At 38.5% G+C, this 17,236-nt stretch overlaps 1 long non-coding RNA gene across 1 annotated transcript; it reads right to left on the bottom strand.

Moving 5' to 3' along the window:
- Positions 1-1,327: 1,327 nt before the first annotated feature.
- On the bottom strand, positions 1,328-16,358 carry LOC115418266 (uncharacterized). Its single transcript, XR_003935278.1, has 3 exons — positions 16,347-16,358; positions 10,205-10,210; positions 1,328-1,500 (listed from the first exon to the last, which is right to left on the bottom strand). It is a non-coding gene; the product is annotated as an uncharacterized LOC115418266 (long non-coding RNA).
- Positions 16,359-17,236: the final 878 nt, after the last annotated feature.

The following is a 17,236-nucleotide window of genomic DNA, read 5'->3' as shown; positions in this document are numbered from 1 at the left end:
CTTCAGGAGGCGTTCAGGGGAAGTCGTTCCTTTCATTCTTCACATTCCTCCACTCTTTGACCTGCTCTCCTCACTTCCCTGTTTTCACTCTCTTTCTCTTTCTCTTCATGTTTCCAGTAAAAGCTCCGTCCGTTACACTCCGAACACCGACATGTGTCCATATTTGGTCACTGGAAAAGAAAGAACACGACTTTAAGGGAACACACTGGAAACATCCAGTTAGAAAAAACAGATGAAGTGAAGAAACTAAAAACAACATCTGCAACGATTAGACACGGAATATGGATTTATATGGTTTTATATGGTTTTAAATAGTTTTATATGGTTTTAAATGGTTTTAAATGGTTTTATATGGATTTATATGGTTTTAAATAGTTTTATATGGTTTTAAATGGTTTTAAATGATTTTATATGGATTTATATGGTTTTAAATGGTTTTAAATGATTTTATATGGATTTATATGGTTTCAAATGGTTTTATATGGATTTATATGGTTTCAAATGGTTTTATATGGATTTATATGGTTTCAAATGGTTTTAAATGATTTTATATGGATGTATATGGTTTTAAATGGTTTTATATGGTTTTAAATAGTTTTATATGGTTTTAAATGGTTTTAAATGGTTTCATATGATTTTAGGTGGTATCATATGGTTTTAAATGATTTTATATTGATGTATATGGTTTTAAATGGTTTTATATGGTTTTAAATAGTTTTACAAGGTTTTAAATGGTTTCATATGGTTTTAGATGGTATCATATGGTTTCATAGGGTTTTATATGGTTTTAGGTGGTATCATATGGTTTTAAATGGTTTCAAATGGTTTTATATGGTTTTACATGGTTTTATATGGTTTTAAATCGCTTCATATGGTTTTAGATGGTTTTATATGGCTTTATTTGGTTTTATATGGTTTTAGAGGGTTTTATATGGTTTTAGATGGTTTTAAATGGTTTTACACAGTTTTAAATGGTTTTACATGGTTTTATATGGTTTTAAATGGTTTTACACAGTTTTAAATGGTTTTACATGGTTTTAAATGGTTTTACATGGTTTTAAATGGTTTTACACAGTTTTAAATGGTTTTACATGGTTTTATATGGTTTTAAATGGTTTTACATGGTTTTACATGGTTTTATATGGTTTTAAATGGTTTTAAATGGTTTTAAATGGTTTTACATGGCTTTACGTTCAAATACTGTCATGTAAAACACATTCAGCTCATATTTCTTGCTTTTCGTTGCTTTTTATTTTTATTTCTCCATCTTTCTCTGACTGATGCTGTTTTTCGGCCTGAATTGACTTAAAACGTGTTCATATTTAACCCATAAAAACCCAAACATCCACTGTCGACCAGAACCCTCTACTGATCTAATCTGTTTCATACCTGCTGATCCTTTAATCCTGAAAATCCACGTCAATAACTGCTGTAAATATACTTATTCATCTTTTCATGGTCATCACATATGACCATATTTGGACGTTCACAGGCTCCACACTGAACTTTTCTCTAAAAACTGCTGTTTTGGGTCATTTTGAACAGATTTTACTCTAATATTTTCATTAGTCGTTGTTCAAACTGACTGGAATTCATCATCGTCTGAAGTCGTTATTTCAGTTTCATTGTTGCTTCAGGTGCAAAACATCCAATAACTCTAAGTGTACAGGTGAAAGAGGAAGAACAGAACACTGTTACAGCAGGAAGATAAAAAACACACACACACACACACACACACACACACACAGTGGACTGAAAGAAACTGAGCAGACTGACAATATGAACCCACAAACACACAAAAGGTGCAGTTGTGTAGTTATATTATGTAGTTGTGTATTTGTGTAGTTATATAATTGCGCAGTTGTGTAGTTGTGTTGTTGTGTATTAGTGTATTTGTGTAGTTGTGTATCTGTGCAGTTGTGTAGTTGTGTAGCTGAATTCCTCTCCTCTTCTTCATGTTTTTTTGTTCCAGTGAAAACAGAAAGTTTCAGACTCTGCTTAAACTGATCCTGATCACTGAGCTTTAACGAGCGTTTTAATTGAATCTGAGCTCGTTCAAGTGGATTAATGAGGGTTGGTTTGGCGTCCACACACAACTGCTGTGTGTGTGTGTGTGTGTGTGTATGTGTGTGTGTGTGTGTGGGCGCTGGGACATCTGTTGTGCGTCTGCGTCCGTAGACCTGGATGTTTGGCGTGGTGGTTCTGCAGTGGATTAGAGCGGTTCAGCTGCTGGGGTTCTCAGATGAACTTCCAGATCTGACTGTACACATGTGGGTCAAACATGGGTCTGAGTTTGTGGGACTAGACCTGTTCAGCTGATCCCACTGGGAACGGGTCAAACATGGGACAGACACAGGATCTGGTTCTGAAGGGGTTTTAGGATCCGGTTCTGAAGGGGTTTTAGGATCCATTTTTGGATTATACTCCTATATGTTCCGACATTTTACTTTCACAGCTGTTCATTATTTTTAGTTGAAAACCTTACTTTACGCTGAGGTTTTTTTTTTTTTTTTTTTAAATAGAAAAACAGTTTTAAAAAAATGATATGGTTTATAAGGTTTTATATGGTTTTATATGGTTTAAAATGGTTTTACATGGTTTTATATGGTTTTATATGGTTCGTATGGTTATATATGGTTTTATATGGTTTTATATGGTTCGTATGGTTATATATGGTTTTATATGGTTCGTATGGTTATATATGGTTTTATATGGTTTTATATGGTTCGTATGGTTATATATGGTTTTATATGGTTTTATATGGTTCGTATGGTTATATATGGTTTTATATGGTTTTATATGGTTTTATATGGTTTGTATGGTTATATATGGTTTTACATGGTTTTACATGGTTATATATGGTTATATGCGGTTATATGTGGTTTATCTGCTGCTTTTTCTGTCGAATAAAAACAAACAAAATAAACCTGAAACACATTCGAGGACTTCATCAGACTTTACATTAAAGGTAAAAGGAGTTTTTTTCAGTAAATTCAATGAAAGCAGCTCATGTTCGCTCCTAATGCACGGCCTCTGTGTTGTCATAGTAACGGGGCTCGGTGTTTCCACATGTTTGTGGGGTACCTCTGGGGGGGGGGGGGGGGGTCACTGGTGAGTGGAAACCCGTACAAACCTCGTTAAAGCCTGCGTCTGCTCTGTGCTGAGTCAGGAGGAGCTGCGTCTGCTTCACTTACTACACTTTCCACACTCGCTGCTGCACAGAGGGATTGTGGGTAATCCTCTCCTCCCTCCGTCGCCAGCAGACTGGGGATTCCCAAACAATGCTCCGTCGCCATGGGAGACGCCTCAGCCTCGTCTCCGAGGCAACCCACCGCTTCTCTGTACACACACACACACACACACACACACCTACACACACACACACACACACACACACACACACACACACACGTTCCTCATTGTTCCACACAGATTCTTTTACAGATTCAGTTTCTGTGATAAAATGACAATAAAACAGACGAGTTTGAACACTTTTATGAACTGTAACGTCAGAGGTGGAGGTTTGAGTCTCCATCCAGGTCAGATTAACACTGACACCTACACCATGTGGACAAAAGTATGTGGACACGTTGGATCCAGGTGTTTGTTTTCTAACAGGGCTGTGGAATACAAAACTGTAACTAATGTCAGAATAGGCTTTTATATTATGGGATACATATCATAAATATTGATGAAATATTGATCAATTTGACGTAAAATACTGTCTTGAAATGGACAAAGTTTAGTTTTTTTAAATTTTCACTTCTTCTGTTGGCAGATTTTTTTTTTCTTACTTCAAGATTTCTTTTGCATAATTCAAGATTTTTTTTTTTTTGTTAATTCAAGGTTTTTTTTTTGCTTGATTCAAGACTTATTTTGATTAATTCAAGATTTTTTTTTTTTCTTAATTCAAGTTTTGTTTTGTTTTGGGGTTTTTTTTTTTGCTTTATTCAAGTTTTTTTTTTTTTTTTTTGCTTTACTCAAGTTTTTTTTTTTCTTTATTCAAGATTTTTTTGCTTAATTCAAGATTTTTTTGCGTAATTCAAGATGTTTTTTGTTATTATTGGATAAATGTGTGCTTCTCTGAAATTGGGTTTATTTTAGTATCTGTCACTTTTCCATCTTTTTAGACCCAATAATCAAAGGTAAATGCAGACAGATTTCCCCTAGGATGGACCTAATGATGACCTCAGAGAAATGCACAAAAAAGTGTCCTCTTGCTCTGATCCATCCCATAATTAATGAATTTATAATCAAATATTGGGTCCAAAAATAGGACCCAAATATGGACATTAAATCTCCCTAGGTGTCAGTGCATTAGATGTGTAAATGTGTGTACATGCTCTTCTACAGACTCTAAATACAGACACTGTGTTCACTGTGTGGATCCTAGTGGTTTTTCTAATCCACACATGTGGGTTTGGCATCAGTCTCAGTCTCATTCCAGGTTTGGTGTGGAACCCATTGTGTCCTCTGGTGTTACATGCAGAACCTGAACATTTAAACACATATAATTTGCGAATGATTTTTCAACAATGGCCATTTTTGTCAAACACTTGGCCTTGAATATTTACTTCGATTCCCAAAATGCACCTGTGAGAGAATAAAGAGATATAAAAAAAAAAAAAAATACTAGCATGTAATTTTCGTGTCCTTTTTATGGGGTTACATGCAGATCTCCTCCTCCTCCTCCTCCTCCTCCTACTACTACTATTACTACTACTACTACTACTAATAATAATACCACTACTACTACTATTACTACTACTACTACTACTATTACTAGTACTACTACAAATACTACTACTACTTCATAGTTTCTACTGTCCTGGGTTCAAATGACATGAACAGCCTGTTGTTGTTGTTGTTCTGTTTTATATTATTTGCCAGTAAAGCCTTGGACTGATGTAAACACACTTGTCGTGCAGTGTTTGCAGTGCATTGTGGGTCGTGGTGGATGTGAATGAATGAGTTCAGTGTGTTTGTGTCTTTAAAGGACCCATCCGTTGTCTTTAACCATTTGTGTTCAGTCAGTTTCTATTTTTACACAAACTCTTAAACTGGTTGAAAACAGCTGCGGGAAACAAACCCGCTTCTGATTGGCTGGGATGAGACACACACACACACACACACACACACACACACACACATAAAGGCTGCCATTGATGAGTCTGCATGTGACACTGTGACTAACCAATCACATGCGTTACATAAGGTCATACACTGTAAAAAATCTAAATGTTTCCAAGTGTATTTGTCTCATTTCTAGTCCAAATATCTTATCACACTTAAAATCAGACAGAATTACCTGAAGAGGAACTTTTCAGTGAGATATAAGAACTGATTTATAAAAAAAATAGATCTGGAAAATCTGATTTACACAAATCTGAACAAGGTCATTTTCACTTGTTCCACTGGCATGGAAATGAATCTTGAATTAAGCAAAAAACTTGAATTAAGCAAAAAAAAAAAAAAAAAAAAAAAAAAAAAAAATTGAATTAAGTTAAAATAAATAAATAAAATAAAATCTTGAATTAAGCAAAAAAAAAAAAAAAAAAAAAACAAGCTTGAATTAAGCAAAAATATCTTGAATTAAGCAAAAAAAAAAAAACTTGAATCAAGCAAGAAACTTGAATTAAGCAAAACAAAACAAAAAACTTGAATTAAGCTAAACAAAACAAAAAACTAGAATTAAGCAAAAAAAACAAAACAAAAACAAAAGCAAAAACTTGAATTAAGCACAAAAAAATTAAATAAAATCTTGAATTAAGCAAAAAAAAACAAACAAACTTGAATTAAGCAAAAAACTTGAATTAAGCAAAAAATAAATAAATAAATAAATAAATAAATAAATAAATAATAATAATAATAATAATAATAATAATTCTTGAATTAAGCAAAAAAATACAAATTTTGAATTAAAGGTGCTGTATGTAGGATTGTGGCCCAAACTGGTACTGCAATCCCATTCCAAATACTGTTGAGCGTGGACCCCCCCCCCCCCCCCCCCCCAGACTAAGGGTTGACAGATCCAGCGTAAGTGTCTACTACTAGTGTTTCCACTAATCCTGTCCACCACAACACAAATACAAAAAACTCCTCCCCAGACTGATTCTCCATCAGTCTGATAAAGAACAGAACAGACAAACGTCCTGAACACTGCAGTGAAAGTTTACACACATTCAGGAGAGAGAGAACAGGGAAATGAGCCGCAGTTTGACCTTCACAGGTTTATTAATGTCAGACATTTGTGATCAGAAATGTTCCAGCTGCAGCTCAGTGAACTGGATTCCAGTTCATTTCAAACCTTAAACCTGGCAGTGACTTTGACGACACTCATCATTTATTCCTCTTTGTTCTTCGCCGTTACCTGCTATAATTATTTTATAAAATCAGTCTACTTGTAGCTATGAACCTCATAATTATTGGAATATCGAAGTCGGTGCACACTGATCTGAACTGTTTATAAGGAACGTGATGGGGCTGTTTTTGGCGGCGCCGCTGCCGGGCCCCCAAAGCCCCTCCCTCTATTTTTTATTGTCGAAACTTCTCAGATATTTTTATCCACAAATAGAAACAGGACAAAAACACATTAGTCAGTAGAAACAGCGAAGCGTGCTGGGAGTCACGGGACGCGGCCTGTGAGTCACGGCGTCGTTAACGTGGTTACTGTACACACTGACCCTCTGTTGGCGGCGGGCGGGGGGGCGGGCGGTCATGTGTATGTTTTCAGATCACATGACCACTCCTTTATGTTGCCGTGGAGCTGTTGTTGTCACTAACAGTCGCTCAGTGTTTAACTCCTCAATAAAGCGTTTCAGTGTGATGGACGGCAACACGAGCCACACACACACACACACACACACACACACACACACACTGAGCCCCGCCCCCGTCATCCCCTGCCACTTAACCGCCAAAACACACTTTCTCCAACTCCTGGGCTGATCTGAGGTCAGCTGTAATGGGATCCAGCTCCGAAGGTGTTTCCCTCTCAAAACAAAACAAACCCACGGCAACCACCTCCAGGAGGCGGAGGGAGTCCTGTTGCTAGGCAATGCTGTCACCAAGCAAGGTGGAAGGTATCAGGCGTTTGAGCGGGCTGAATAATTCAACTGGAAACTGGAAACGTTATCTGACAAGTACACGTGGAGAGCGTCCAGCAGTGACACATCTGTTCTGAGCGGGGGTTTTTTCCCGCCCGGTAACAGCAGCCAAAGGAGGGAAAAAAATAAAAAATCTGATTGGACGCTGCTGATTTTCCTGCTGTTTAATTACACAGAGATGCTCCGATCAGCAGGGATGGAATCATTTACAGGTTTAACTGAGTCATTCCTCTGATTTCTACCATGTTTTCTAAATGTCAGCGCTCTTTTTCTTTGTTTTACCAAAGTCAGACAGAAAACTTTTGTCAGAAAAGCCACCGGAGTGTGTTATTCACAGGAATGATGGGAAATGAAACTGACTCAGCTGATATGAGAAGAATATGTTCGACCGTCAGCAGAGTTTCCACCGGGAGAAAAAGACTGGAACGCACTGTAAAAAAAAAAAAAGGCATTTTAAGACAGTCAGAAAAGTCTTGTTTTCTGGGAAATGAACCTCATGTTTTCCAGAAAAGAAAAAGAATCTTGTCATTGTACGTTTTTAATTAGAAGAGAATCATTATGTATAGAACAGAAGTGCAGACAGGTAAATCCTACTCTAATGGACGTTCTGTGTCCGGCGCATGTTTGTCCCATCGATGCTGCAGCACAGGAGGCATTTGTACGCTTTTCCTCAGCCTTCACAGGCCTGACCTCTGCCAAACTCTCCAAATGAATACAGACATTCCCTGACTTTCTACCAGGCACAGTTTTATGTCCGTGTTCAAATGTTGTGAGGTATGCTGGGAGATTTTATCCATCCTGGCTCAGCCAGGCACGACAGATGGGACGTTCGTGGACGGGTCGAGTCTTTTGAACGGCTCTTTTCAGTGAATGATAAGAACCGATTTGTTGTGAGTCGTTCTTCTATTCAGATTACCCACAATGCCTTCATGCTTCACCTGTGTGTCCATAAGTCTGAGCTGTCCACGCCCCCTTCACCTGAACCACTGATGACATCTGTGAGTTTCAGTTGTCCCAGCACAACACAGGCACCTGAACGCAGCTACATGCAGCTACTTTAGAGGAGGAGTTATCAGATAATTTAGGGGAGGAGTTATCAGTGAGTCCGACTGACTGGACTGCAGACATTTACCGCTGGATCAGAGAGAAGCCACTGAAAAAGTGCAGATGTGGAATAACTGGAGGAGCATCTGCTTCTAGAAATGCACATATGCACTGATGTGGAGGAAAAGCCTGGCCCTGGTGGACCCCAGCTTGGCCCTGGTGGACCCTAGTGGACCCCAGCCTGGCCCTGGTGGACCCTAGTGGACCCCAGCCTGGCCCTGGTGGACCCCAGCCTGGCCCTGGTGGACCCCAGCCTGGCCCTGGTGGACCGCAGCCTGGCCCTGGTGGACCCTGGTGGACCCCAGCCTGGCCCTGGTGGACCCTAGTGGACCCCAGCCTGGCCCTGGTGGACCCCAGCCTGGCCCTGGTGGACCGCAGCCTGGCCCTGGTGGACCGCAGCCTGGCCCTGGTGGACCCTGGTGGACCCCAGCCTGGCCCTGGTGGACCCTGGTGGACCCCAGCCTGGCCCTGGTGGACCCCAGCCTGGCCCTGGTGGACCCTGGTGGACCCCAGCCTGGCCCTGGTGGACCCCAGCCTGGCCCTGGTGGACCCCAGCCTGGCCCTGGTGGACCCTGGTGGACCCCAGCCTGGCCCTGGTGGACCCCAGCCTGGCCCTGGTGGACCCTGGTGGACCCCAGCCTGGCCCTGGTGGACCCCAGCCTGGCCCTGGTGGACCCTGGTGGACCCCAGCCTGGCCCTGGTGGACCCCAGCCTGGCCCTGGTGGACCCTGGTGGACCCCAGCCTGGCCCTGGTGGACCCTGGTGGACCCCAGCCTCCCCACAGTCCTGGTCTTCAGTACCTGTGAAACACGCTCAAAAATCAGTTTCCTTTTACATATTTGAAGGTTTTTCAAAAAACCAACGCAATAATTACTTTCCCTGGTAACTAATTACATTTATGAAGCAGTCATTCCATTACTAATTCAGTTACTTTTTTTTTGGAAAAGTAATTAGTAACTATAACTAATTACTTTTTAGAAATCTTTTGTCCAACACTGCTGGTTCTGCTGCTGTTCATGACCTTTCTCCTCCTCCCAGACCAGACCACACTGTGCAGGCTACAGTTCACTACCACTGGATGAATGTAATCAGACTGGACAGACCAAACACATCCATGCTCTTCCCTTCATGCCTCGCATGTTGACTCAAATTATTACCTGCACGATGCAGGATTACATGGTACTTTACAAATGGACTTCTACTTATCATGCGATCGTACAATGGCACCACAGGTACAATGCCGCTAGTATATCCAATTTAAGTTTGTTTAATGAGGTAATCAGCTAATATTGAACGACATTTAACAAGTGAAAACAATGTTTGCATTTTATTCCAGTAACACAATTGTTTGTGACGTCTAAAATGTGTTGGAGTCTGTTTTTTAGTTAATTAATTCCATTTTTGAACCAACGTTTATAATTTTAAAGTGTTCAGAACCACAGTGACATCACTCAGTAATTTTAAAGTCATGTGGGTGTGAAATGACCATATTTGGACAAAAGGGTGGAGCTGCACGTTGCACAAAGGCTGATGGGTAAGCTAATGCTGTTAGCTTTTGAGTTAAACTTCAAATCATTTTGTCATGTAAAGTTTTCCTGTTCTTTTCAGTGAAACCTTAAGCACAAAAACAGTCGGATTCTGTCAGAAACAAATGTTTTATTCAATAATTCAATCCGACCCATAAACTTCATCATATCACGTCTGTTCAGTCACAGACACTTCTGTTTATCATCACAGACAAACGATAAATATTTAACGACGCCCTGCGAGGTGTTTGTGTGTGTGGACTGACACGTCCATGGTTCTGCTGGAGGCTGAACTCACCTTTTATGGGTTTGATTTCCTTCTGTGTGATTCACAGAGGACGCAGAAAAGCCCTGAGACCATGACATCATCATGTGGAACATCTGGAAAGGCAGAGAAAGTGGATGTGTCACAGATAATCACATGACGTCTGTCTGCGGATCCAGACCCTATAATGTGTGTTTACATACGTTAGCCTCATACACGACCATGTGGACAGAAGTATGTGGACACGTTGAATCCAGGTGTTTTTTTTCTAACAGGGGTCTGGACTACAAAACAATAAGGACTAATGTCAGAATAGAGTTTGATATTATGGGAGAAATATCATAAATATTGATGAAATATTGATTAATTTGACGTATAATACTGTCTTGAAATGGACAAAGTTGGATTCTGTTGGGAGTCTGTAAACTGGCTTAGAGTCTGGTTTTTGACCAACTCTATACGTAAAGTGTCATGAGATAACTTTTGTTGTGATTTGGCGCTGTATTAATAAAATTTGATTGATTGATTTGATTGTTTTTCCCCTGTAAGTCGCTTTGGAAAAAAGCATCTGCCAAATGCATAAATGTAAAGTTTAGTTTTTCAAATTTTCGCTTGTTCCATTGGCAGATTTTTTTTTATTAATTTAAGATTTTTTTTTTGCTCAATTAAATTTTTTTTTGGTTTATTCAGGATTTTTTTTTTGCTTAAGTCAAGATTTTTTTTGCTTAGTTCAAGTTTGTTTGTTTGTTTTTTTTCTTCACTTAATTAAAGTTTTTTTTTTTTGCTTAATTCAATATTTTTTTCCCTTAATTCAAGATTTTTTGGCTTAATTCAAGATTATTATTTTTTGCTTAATTCAAGATTTTTTTTTGCTTAATTCAAGTTTTTTTTGCTTAATTCAAGATTTTTTTTGCTTGATTCAAGATTTTTTTTTTTTCTTCTTAATTCAAGGTTTTTTTTTGGTTAATTCAAGATTCTTTTTTGCTTAATTGATTTTTTTGTTTGTTTAATTCAAAATTCCTTTTGCTTAATTAAAGATTTTTTTTTTCTTAATTCAAGAGGGGTTTTTGTTTGTTTTTTGTTTTTTTTTTTGCTTAATTATATATATATATATATATATATATATATATATATATATATATATATATATATATATATATATATATATATTTTTTTTTTTTTTAAATTAATTAATTATTTTTTTTTTTTTTCTTAATTCAAGATTTTTTGCTTAATTCAAAATTCAGTTTCATGCCAGTGGAAGAAGTGAAAATTATCTTGGTCAGATTTCTTGAAATCAGATTTTCCAGATCTATTGTCTATAAATCAGTTCTTCTATCTCACTGATAAGTTCCTCTTTAGGTGATTCTGTCTGATTTTAAGTGTGATCAGATATTTGGACTAATATTGATGTCTCTACACATTCAGCCAAAAACTGGGCCATCAAAGGGTTCAATCCGGCCCAGGGATGAATTAGTGAAATGCTAAAAAGTAAACTAAGATCTAAACAGTCAGTGGTGTCAAAACCATGTTAGCTCACGTGTAAATGATTAACTGAGGCAGAATATTGTTAAAATTGCACTGATTTGTCTTCATATCTTTCAGGTTGTTCAGGTTTTTCACTTTTTTTTAAAGAATGTGTCATTGCCTCCAGGAAATACACCATACCAAAGTTCTTCATTTACTGATAGAGTGATTAGTCAGAGCTTATCACCGGTAAATCCACCCTCAAACTAAGCAACAAACATATAAGTACACAAAAAAAACACACAAACATATCGACTGAAGCCAAAATTTGCGACACGATATAACATAAATAAATGTACCTCACTGGCTGCACAAAACCAAGAGGGGCTGAAAACAGAAAACACCAAGTCCTTCTGGGAAATGAACGATGCAAAACCTTATTGAAGTAGAGCAAGACGAATAGTGTTTTTTGTCTTATTGAAGTCATTTATACTTTATCTGACAAGCGTAACAAAAACCTGTCATCATGGTGTTCATGGTCTCAAAATGCTGCGATAACTAAAAGTGTCCCTGTGCAACACAGACCGTGAACAAAGTTCCTACCCGTTAAACAAAGTCACAAAAAATAAATGATATACATAAAACCTGTCAATAACCCTAAGTATAATTGCTAAATTCACTTCTGTAATTGTGTCTTGGCGTATTGTTTTTATTTTGGCTACATGAAGGGTAACTTCCGGTTTGGACGTAGCGGACGTTTATTTTGAAGAGTAACTGCCTATCTTAACACGAAAAGGAGAAAAAACAGTTAAAACGGCAAAGAAAGTTCAACACAGGGTCAATTCGTTGTTTTTGTGTTTGCTGCCCCTCTGAAGAGGCACAAGCTACGTTTGTGTTAAATGTACAGATGTTACTGAATATTTTGTGTCTCTCACTGGTTTATTAGTTGTCATTACGCTAGCGAGCTAAGCTAACGTTTATTGTTAGGTTTCAGTCAAGCTAATCCTCAGTTATTTTGTTAATGTGAAATGAAAGTGCTTTGTAATTACACATTTTTCCGTGTGTTCTTTAGCTCTTACAGTTGATTTAAGGATTTAGTGCCATTAAATCAAAAAAAAAAATCATCAGTAAAGTGTCATCCTTCATGGGAGGGGGGGGGGGTATGCTACAAAACATGTAAACAAACATAAAATACATGAATGAACATCAGTGCCTTTCATGGCAGTTAAAGGTAGTCTGTAGACATAAATATGTTCATAATGTAATTTTACTTTTTTCACTGTTAAAACAAGAGAAAAGTTTGGAGTTGACATTATTTACAAGTTTTTATGTTATTACGCCACAACTCCTTTCACTGAAAACACCCACGGAAACATCTGTCATTGGTCGATCATCTTTTCAGCAAAAGAAACTGGAGGTTTTTAGCTTTAAATAAGGCGTCACTGACAGACTGAGTCCATGCGCTTCTTCAGTTCTACGCTTTGGTAAATGAACACAGGTTTAATGTGTCACTTTCTGTCCTAATGAACATAGAACTATGGTTCTAAGAGTTTTGGATTTTTCATTACAGTTTAGTTTTATTTAGTTTGGACTTTTTTCTCTAATTCTGTTCATTTTAATTAGTTTTTAGAGCAGGTTTGATAGTTTTTATTAGTTTGCATTTTTTTCTAAATGCTTAGTTGTAGTTCAGTTGTAGTTCAGTGGTCTCTTTTCTCTTCTTCTCTGTGCTCCTATTCAAATCAATCCCAGACAGGACTCTGCTGCTTTAGTCTCCATGTTTCCAGGTAGAGTGGGGACCAGAAGACGACTGGAAACCACAAGTGAACACAAGTGACGGACCAAAAAGTGTCGTATGGAGACAGCACAGAAAATTGCTGGAGTGAAATAAATCGATTTTGTATCAATCTGACACTGACAAAGACGTAAATGAAGGGATTTTTATATTATATTACAATTTTTATATGTTTCAGTTAGTTTTGTAAACACACAATACAGTTTCAGTTAGTTATCATTTTTTCTTTTAGTTATAGATTTTATTATTTCAGTTAACGAAAATGTTTTTTCCATTCTAGTTTTCGTCATTTCGTTAGTTTGCGTTAACGATAATAACTTTGCATAGAACACCTTCTTCAAATGCATCTGTTCTTTGATAAACACTTTCACATGTGCTTTAAAAGCTCTGCTCTGTCCCATAACCCTTCATTTGTGCAAAAACAGAACATAGAAACATGAACCCCACCCCCTCTCTGGTGCAGACCCTGCAGGCAGCCCCTCCCACTGGGTTTTCCTAGAAATCCTGCTGCTACTGCCCCCCCCCCCCCCCCCCCCCCCCCCCCAACCACCCAAACACACACACAGTGCTGCTCTGGGCTGACAGCCTGGGCTTTGTCAGTGCGTCCCCCAACCCACCCACCCACCCAGTAACCAGGAACCAGGAACCAGGAACCAGGACTGTCTGCACACTTCTAGGAACTGTACCTGAACTATGACTGCACAAGTATGTGTGTGTGTGTGTGTGTGTGTGTGTGTGTGTGTGTGTGTGTGTGTCCATTCATTATTGCCTCCAGTTGTTCTGTCACTTCTTACTCTACATTCAGACTGCAGGTAAACGTGGCCCAAATCTTGTGTAGAATTCTTAAAACAAGCAAAAAAGTCTATCAACTAAAAAAACATAATGTGCCTTAAACTAGACAAAAATGCTAGAATTGTATCAAACAGTGTTTAGAACAAGAAATAAAATCACGCTCATTTAAGACATAATTACTTTGAAAGAGGAGTTTTAGTCTGACTGAGCTGGAGATAAAAATGGAAGTCTGAAAATATAAAAGAACTAGAAGCACTCGGAGAGCGCAGACCTCCGCCAAGGCTGATCAGTGGCCCCCCCCATGGGCCCCCCCACGCCAAGGAGGTTATGTTTTTGCCAGGGTTTGTCTGTCTGTCTGTCTGTCCGTTAGTGTGCAACATAACTCAAAAAGTTATGGACAGATTTTGATGAAATTTTCTGGTCTGCGCCCCCCCCCCCCCCCCCCCCCCCCCCAATCACCACCAAAATTTAATCATTTCTTCCTTATCCCATTTCCAACAAACCCTGAAAATTTCATCAAAATCTGTCCATAACTTTTGTTGCACACTAACGGACAGACAGACAGACAGACAAACCCTGGCAAAAACAGAACCTCCTTGGCGGAGGTAATAATTAGAGTTAATCATAAAACATGCATTTGATTTTCTTAAGTAAGCTTAAAACGCCCTCTTCAACCAGGAATTAGAGAATTATAACACTGTGTACATCTAAATTTGACACATCAGGTGTAGATGTATTACTCTGAGAGAATAAGGGCAAAGATAATACACTTACTCTAACAAATATTAAAGAGAAAGTATCAGAGTACAGATATTTATCAGGGTCAGATAACCAGTCAGTCACTGTTCGTCCCTCTGACATGTACTTTCAGGGTTCATGTTAATTAAAAACAATCATAAAATGCAGATAACCAGTCGGACTGTTCGTTCTCCAACTCTCACTCATGGTGTCAATTACTGAAAATAAAAATCACATAAAAAGACCAAAATAAACATCATCCTACACACAAACAACCCTAATTCACACAGACACAATAACCCCCCCCCCCCCCCCCCCACACACACACACACACACACACATAAAACAGAACAGAGCCAAACAAAATGTCACATACCCACAATGCAATGCACCAAACCCTGTTTTCAAATGTGCAGAAAAAATGACCATTTCATCTGGAAGTCGAACCCAGTTCTTCCACATCAGTCTGATGTGTTTCCTACTGAGCTGAACAGCCACTGTGGGGTCATGTGACCAATTCACTCCTACTCATGGAGCAGACATGGGTGTTCATGTTAAAGTAACTAAGAAACCACCACACTAAATCTGAGGAAAAAGGTACTGAAAACAAGTGGAATTATCTGTCCATGCAGCAAAAAAATAATTACACTTGACCAGATTTTTTGAAATAAGTGTGTCTACAGATGTGTTTAGACGATTTAAAATCAGCATAAATGTTGGTTTTAAGTTGAGATTAATTAAAATGTAACTTTTTACAGCCTCAAAAGAAGTGAAATATTCTAAATATAAGATGACTGAGCTGGACGTAAGAATTTAAGTCTTAAAACAAGAGGAACAAGCAGAAAAAAAAAAAACTGTAAATATAAGCATTTGATTCATATGAAAATAACTGTGTCAACCAGGAACTGAACCCAGATCTACTACATCACAGACCAATCCTTACCTACTGACCTAAAATATATATATGTATATATATATATATATATATATATATATATATATATATATATATATATATGTGTGTGTGTGTGTGTGTGTGTGTATATATATGTATGTGTATATATATATATATATATATATATATATATATGTACATATATATATATATATATATATATATATATATATATATATACATACACACACACACACACACACACACACACAATATTAGAGTTCATTATAAATGGTTAATTATAAAAAAAAAAAAAAATCCCTTTCATTTGTTTGTGTTTGATGCAGCCACACCTTTAAAAACACAAAAAGGTTTGTCTGCAAATATTCATTCATTCATTCATTCATTCATTTTCTGAACCCCCTTTATCCTCACTAGGGTCATGGGGGCGGAGCCTATCCCAGCTGCTTATGGGCGAAGGCGGGGTTCACCCTGGACATGTGACCAGTTCATCACAGACTGAACATATAGAAACAAACAACCACTGTCACATTCACACCTATGGGGGATTTAGATGAACCCATTAACCTATCAGAGCATGTGTTTGGATGGTGGGAGGAGCCAGAGTACCAGAGAGAACCCACGCAGACACGAGGAGAACATGGAAACTCCACACAGAAAGGTCCACCCCCGTGGACTAAAGGTCCCACCCCCATGGACTAAAGGTCCCACCCCCATGGACTAAAGGTCCCACCCCCATGGACTAAAGGTCCCACCCCCATGGACTGGTTTTCTATAAATCTAAACTGATCATATGTGAGTCTGAATACCAGACGATATCTAATATCAGTTGTATGGTTGATCTAACGTCATCACTGTTTCACTGGTCGACATGTTTCCTGTCCAAAAGCTCCAGTCTAATGTTCAGTCATGTTCCAGACTGTCAAAGTGTCCACAGTGTCCATCACATACTGAGTGGACGTCATCACCAAGGACACAGAGACAGACACAACAAAGTGGAATTACCTTTAACCACACCTGCATGGGGGCGTGTCCAGGTTTTGTTTTTGTTTTTTTTCAGGTGTCCAGGTAAACTATAAACGGTGACATAACCGCTGTCACTGAGGAGCTCCCACACAGAAGTGGAACTGCAACAACAACATTTACCGGAGTGAAAGGGACACCACTTCCTCTAACAGCTGATACTAAAGGACACACACACACACACACACACACAGAGACACACACAGAGACACACACACACACAAACACACACACACAGAGACACACACAGACATACACAAACACACACAAACACACAGACACAAATACGCACACAAACACACACACACACACAGATACACAAACACACATACACACACAAACACACAGACACACACAAACACACACACACAGACACACACACACACACACACAGACGCACACAGACACACACACAAACACACATACACACACAAACACAGACACAAACACACATACACACACAAACACACACACAAACTAACAGACACACACAAACGCAGAGACACA

This window comes from Sphaeramia orbicularis, chromosome 4 (genome assembly GCF_902148855.1).
Source record: "Sphaeramia orbicularis chromosome 4, fSphaOr1.1, whole genome shotgun sequence".
Lineage (NCBI taxonomy): Eukaryota > Metazoa > Chordata > Actinopteri > Kurtiformes > Apogonidae > Sphaeramia > Sphaeramia orbicularis.
This window is presented reverse-complemented; position numbering and strand designations above follow the sequence as displayed.